General features: G+C 41.0%; 1 protein-coding gene across 1 annotated transcript in view; it reads right to left on the bottom strand.

Annotated features, from left to right (window-relative positions):
- The window catches only part of LOC116088374 (coiled-coil domain-containing protein 168-like), a 12312-nt gene that overhangs the window by 1793 nt on the left and 3680 nt on the right, over positions 1 to 6839 (bottom strand). The window lies entirely within an intron of this gene.

The following is a 6839-nucleotide window of genomic DNA, read 5'->3' on the forward strand; positions in this document are numbered from 1 at the left end:
AAAAAAAAAAAAGAAAAAAAAGAAAAAAGAAAAGAAAATCCACACTTTCCACCCCTCCCTCCAAATAAATTATTTTATTTACTTACATTTCAATAGTTGCCCCCCTTCCCAGACCCCTTCCCTGAGCTGTTCATGCTCTCCCCCATATAACCAACCCCACATCACCCCACTAGCATTTCTCTTCTCTAGGGCATCAAGTTTCCACAGGATTAAGCACATCCCCTCACACTCAAGCCATACCAGACAGTCCTCCACTACACATGTCCCTGGGGGCCACAAAACAGCCTGTGTATGGTCCTTGGTTTTTTGTTTAGTCTCTGGGAGCTCTGAGAGGTCCGAGTTAGTTGACACTGTCGTTTTTCTGATGGAGTTGCAATCTCCTTCAGCTTCTTCAGCCTTTTCTCTAACTCTTCCATATTGGTCCCCAACCTCAAACCAATGGTTGCCTATAAGTATCTGCATTTGCCTCAGCCAGTTGCTAGTAGAGCCTCTTGGAGGACAGACATACCAGGCTTCTGTCTGCATGCACAATAATGGCCTCAGTAATAGTGTCAGGAATTGTGTGTGTGAGCATGGGATGGGTCCCAAGTTGGGCTGATCACTGGATGACATTTCTTTCAGTCTCTACTCCATTTTTGTCCCTGCAGTTCCTTTAGACATGAACAATTCTGGATTAAATTTTTTGAAAATTTTGAAAATTTTGAGACCCTGTCTCAACTGGGGGCCATATCTGTCTACTGGATGTAGTCTCTTCCTGTTCTGTCTCCCCACAGTTGGGCATTTTAGCTAATGTCATCCCCATTCTTAACTAGTAGCCTCTCACATCCCAGGTCTCTGGAACTTTCTAGAGGTTCTTCCTTCCCCCTAACCTCTGCTGCTGCATATTTCAATTCATTCTCCTGTTCCTCTGGGCATCCCTCCTATCTCTCCCCATACCTGATCCTACCCCTCCTTTTCTCATCCCCATTCCCCTCTCCCATCCAGTTTGCTCCCTCCCTCTGCCTCCTGTAATTATTTTATTCCACTTCTAAGTGGGTTTCAGGTATTCACACTTGGGCCTTCCTTCTTGTTAAGCTTCCAACAGTCTGTGAGTTGTATCATGGGTATTCTGAAATTTTTGGCTAATATCTACTTATCAGTGAGTATATACCATGCATGTCTTTTTGGGTCTGAGTTACCTTGCTCAGGATGATATTTTTTAGTTCCATGCATTTGCCTGCAAAATTCATGATGTCCTCATTTTTAGTAGCCGAATAGTATTCCATTGTGTAAATGGACCACATTTTCTGTATCCATTCCTCTCTTGAGGGTCATCTGGGTTGTTTCTAGCTTCTGGCTATTATAAGGAAGGCTGCTATGAACATAGTGGAGCACGTGTCCTTGTTATATGCTGGAGCATTTTTTGGGTATATGTCTAGTAGTGATATAGCTGGGTATTCAGGTAGAACTATTTCCAATTTTCGCAGGAACCTCCAGACTGATTTCCAAAGTGGTTCTAACAGCTTTCAATCCCACCATCAGTGGAGCAGTGTTCCTCTTTCTCCAAATCTTCACCAGCATCTGCTGTCACCTACATTTTTGATCTTAGCCATTCTGATTTCTGTGGGGTGGAATCTCATGGTCGTTTTGATTTGTATTCCCCTGATGACTAAAGATGTTGAACATTTCTTTAAGTGCTTCTCAGCCATTTGAGATTCCTCAGTTGAGAATTCTTTGTTTAGCTCTGTACCCCAATATTTTTGTTTTTAAATTTATTTACTCTTATTCTTTAATCCTGTTTTACAGTCCAGACTTCATCCCCCTCCTGGTCTTCCCCCCCCCCCAACCATTCCCATCCCATATCTCCTTCCCCCAAACTCCATCTCCAAGAGGATGTCCCCATGCCCCCACCCCCACCCCACCAGACCTCCCCACTCCCTGGGGCTTCAAGTCTCTGAGGGTTAGAGGAATCTTTTCTCACTGAGGCCAGACCCAGCAGTCCTCTGCCGGATATGTGTCAGGGGCCAAATATCAGCTGGTATATGCTGCCTAGTTGGTGGCTCAGTCTCAGTGATCATTTTGTAACTATTCACTTTAAAGGGCTAGTTCTGGTCAACTTCTCATCTGTCTCCTCAAGAGACTGATTGAGGGTTGACCCTGACACGCCATAAAATAAACCTTTTGCTTTTGCATTGATAGGTATCTCAGTGTCTCACTTGGGGGCATCTCCAAGTAAGTACCACTGACCTCGGGTAGGGGCCTTACATTTGGGGGCTTCATCTGGGATTTGACCAAGTGACCACCGACTAGACTGATCTAGACTGTTTCTATTTGGTTGATTTCAGCCGTGAGTTTGATTATTTCCTGTCTTTGACTCCTCTTGGGTGAATTTGCTTCTTTTTGTTCTAGTGCTTTCAGGTGTGCTGTCAAATTGCTGGTGTATGCGCTCTCCAGTTTCTTTTTGGAGGCACTTAAAGCTATGAGTTTTCCTCTTAGGACTGCTTTCATTGTGTCCCATAAGTTTGGGTATGTTGTGGTTTCATTTTCATTGAACTCTAGAAAGTCTTTAATTTCTTTCTTTATTTCTTCTTTGACCAAGTTATCATTGAGTAGAGTGTTGTGACGCTTCCACATGTATGTGGGCATTCTATTGTTTATGTTGTTATTGAGGAACAGCCTTAGTCCATGGTGATCTGATAGGATACAAGGAATTATTTCAATCTTCTTGTATATCTGTTGAGGCCTGATTTGTGACCAATTATATGGTCAATTTTGGAGAAGGTACCATGAGGTGCTGAGAAGAAGTTATATCCTTTTGTTTTAGGATAAAAAAATTCTATAGATATCTGTTAAATCCATCTGTTTCATAACTCTGTTATTCTCACTGTGTCTTTGTTTAGTTTCTGTTTCCATGATCTGTCCATTGCAGAGAGTGGGGTGCTGAAATCTCCCACTACTATTGTGTGCGGTGCAATGTGTGCTTTGAGCTTTAGTAAAGTTTCTTTTATGAATGTAGATGCCCTTTGATTTGGAGCATAAAGGTTAAGAATTGAGAGTTCATTTTGGTAGATCATACCTTTGGTGAATATGAAGTGTTCCTCCTAATCTTTTTTAAAATATTTAGGGTGAAAGTCGATTTTATTCGATATTAGAATGGCTACTCCAGCTTTTTTCTTGGGACCATTGCCTTGGAGAATTGTTTTCCAGCCTTTTATTCTGAGGTAGTGTCTGTCTGTGTCACTTAGGTGGGTTTCCTATATGCAACAAAATGTTGGGTCCTGTTTACATACCCACTCTGATAGTCTGTCTTTTTATTGGGGAATTGAGTCCATTAATATTAATAGATATTAAGGATAAGTAATTGTTGCTTCCTGTTATTTTTGTTTTTAGAGCTGGAATTCTGTTCATGTGGCTATCTTCTTTTAGTTTTGTTGGAAGATTACATTTTTGCTTTTTTCAGAGATATAGTTCCCCTCCTTGTGTTGTAGTTTTTCATTTATTACCCTTTCTAGGGCTGGATTTCTGGAAATGTATTGTGTGAATTTGGTTTTGTCATAGAATACTTTGGTTTCTTCATCTCTGATGATTGAGAGTTTTGCTGGGTAAAGTAGTCTGGGCTGGCATTTGTGTTCTTGAAGGGTCTGTATGACATCTGTCCAGGATCTTCTAGCTTTCATAGTCGCTGGTGAGAAGTCTGGTGTAATTCTGATAGGCCTGCCTTCATATGTTACTTGACCTTTTTTTTTATCCCTTACTGCTTTTAAAATTCTTTCTTTGTTTAGTGCATTTGGTGTTTTGACTATTATGTGGTGGGAGGAATTTCTTTTCTTGTCCAGTCTATTGGGAGTTCTATAGGCTTCTTGTATGTTCATGGGCATCTCTTTCTTAAGGTTAGGGAAGTTTTCTTCTATTATTTTGTTGAAGATATTTACTGGCCCTTTAAGTTGGAGGTCTTCACTCTCTTCTATACCTATTATTCTTAGGTTTGGTCTTCTCATTGAGTCCTGGAGTTTCTGGATGTTTTGGGTTGGGAGCTTTTTGCTTTTTGCATTTTCCTTGACTGTTGTGTCAATGTTTTCTATGGTGTCTTCTGCCCAAGATTCTCTCTTCTATTTCTTGTATTCTGTTGGTGATGTTTGCATCTATGACTCCTGGTTTCTTTCCTAGGTTTTGTATCTCCAGGGTTGTCTCTCTTTCTGATTTCTTTATTGTTTCTATTTCCATTTTTAGATTCTGGATGGTTTTGCTCATTTCCTCCACCTGTTTGGTTGTGTTTTCCTGTAGTTCTTTAAGGGATTTTTGTGTTTCCTCTTGAAGGGCTTCTAGCTGTTTACCTGTGTTCTCCAGTATTTCTTTGAGGGTGCTATTTATGTCTTTCTTAAAGTCCTGTATCATTATCATGAGAAGTGATTTTAGATCTGAATCTTGCCTTTTTGGTGTGATGGTGTGTCCAGGACTTTCTATAGTGGTAGAATTGGGTTCTGATGATGCCAAGTAACCTTGGTTTGTGTTATTTTTGTATGCTTGCCCCCCTCCATCTGGTTTTCTCTAGTGCTACCTGTCCTTGTTAAATCTGACTGGAGCCTGTCCTTCCTGTGATCCTGGTTGTGTCAGAACTCCTCAGAGTCAAGCTGACTCTGTGATCCTGTGATTCTGGGATCCTGTGACCCTGGGTTTGTTAGAGCACCTGGGAGTGCAGCAGCTTCCTCTGGGTGTTGTGGTACTACTGGCTGCGGAGCTTGGGCCCAAGGTCTGCTCAGGACACCAGCCCAGAGAGACCAGAAGGAACCCGAACCACTCTGTTGGTGGAGTTCCTGTGTGCCTTGTCCTGCTGGTCCCAGTTACTCCTGGTGTTGGGACAGATGTTGGGTCCTCCTCACCTCTGATCCTGAGAGTATCAGAGTGCCTGGGAGTGGAGCTTCCTCTGGGTGTTGTGGGACTGGCTGCAGAGCTTGTGCCCAAGGTCCTCTCAGGACACCAGCCCAGAGAGATTGGGCCACAATTTCCTTTCATAGAGGACATCAAAGAGAATTTTTTTCTACTTCTATAATGTTTAATGTTCCAAATACCTTTTAAAAACTGGTCGAGTGCATATTACTTTTAGCTTCAGAAGAGATGTATATTTAAGAGGCATTTAACTGTTATAAATTATTTTGATGACTTAGAAAAAGTCAATACTGAGTTGTATATTTTATTTTATTTTATTTCTTTGCTGCAATCACATGAGGTTTATTGGGGATACCAGTACCGGGGTCGATCTCGTGACCATGCTGGCCAGAGTTCGACCCCGAACACAAGAAGTGTGGAGTATTTAGGGGAAAGACCCACAAGCTGGGGGCGGGAAGAGGGTTACCAAGGAAACATTCAGAGGGACCCAACCCAAGGTATTCAGTTAGGGAGGGAAGCATATTCATTCTAGGAATGTAATTTTCATCTACCGGTCGACAGGGTGGAGAGTCCCATAAACCAGTAGACCTTCATTCCTAGTTCTGCCCTCATTGCAGATCAGCCAGGAAGGGCAGGTATCAGGAACTAGAGCCCTGAGGCTCTGAGTTCCTGGAACTGGCTATTTTATATTTCTGGCTGGCTACAGTGGCCCTCCATGTCCTTTTAGGTAAAGATTATACACCATACATTTGTATTAAATGCCCTCATTTTAAATTCTAAGATTCTCCAGCCTTTCATTCCCCACTTCTTCTAGTAGATAGTTCTAATCATAGAACTAAATATCAGTATCATTATATTTTAGATTTCCCTGGCCTTGCAAAGTATAATATTGTTGGCCTAACATTAGAATCTGAACAGCACTTATATTTCTCTGATAAAAGCAACAAATTTAGTTAGCACACATGGACCTATAATTATTTAGTCTTTCTCTGAGCTTACTCATGGAGTCTCTAATGACTCTTGAATGGTTTATACAAAAGCAATATTTTCTTATATTTAAAATCAATAGCAGCTCTTAAGAGTTGTATATTTTAAAATACATTTTATGTTTAATAAAAAAATTTAACTGCAACCTTGCTGATATAACCTGTGCCCCTAAAAAGTATAAAAGCTGCTTGTAGTAGCCATTCAGGGTCACCTTCTCATCACTTGCCTCCAGGGACTGAGGCTTGACACTGATATGCTAGAAAATAAACCTCTTGATTTTGCACTGAAAAAATACTAATAAAAGGGTAGTTCTACATGAATTCCTTAGTCCAAAGAATTGTGTGTGGTCTTAGCAAGGTACCAGATACATGAGTTGCAACGAGGCTAGGTTTATGTATGCCTGTGCCCATCTCTGAGTGTATGTATTGTGTTTGCATGTTGTATGTGTGTCTGTGTGACTATGTATGTCTGTCTTTGTGTACATGTATGTCTCTGTGTTTGTCTCTGTCTCTATTTCTCTCTCTCTCTCTCTCTCACACACACACACACACACACACACACACACACCCTTAGTCATTCACTCACTCACTCTCTCATATATGTGTGTTGCAGGGCACTATCTGCTTGGCCACACTGCGATCCTCTTTATGTGATCAGCTGCACCTACCTTCAAGAGTCCATCAGGCCTTTGTTACTGTTGTCATTCCCTTTCAGGAGGAGAATGCGAAACAATTAGTTATCTATGAACACAAACACAGTAAAAACTATAGGAAAATAAATCAAGCAGGTAACTAAGATGATATTTTTATGTTTTTTCTACAATCAGCTTTATAAAATTGGAATGTGACTTTTTTCACATCTAATTTTGCTCTTAATTATTGTAGTACTTTTGACACAGTTATGCATCGTGCCTGTATGAATCAGGGTTATCTAATTGAACAGAAGATATAGAGTGAATCTATCAATCTGTCTGTCTACCTTTATCT

The sequence above is a fragment of the Mastomys coucha genome, unplaced genomic scaffold, assembly GCF_008632895.1.
Source record: "Mastomys coucha isolate ucsf_1 unplaced genomic scaffold, UCSF_Mcou_1 pScaffold14, whole genome shotgun sequence".
Taxonomy (NCBI): domain Eukaryota; kingdom Metazoa; phylum Chordata; class Mammalia; order Rodentia; family Muridae; genus Mastomys; species Mastomys coucha.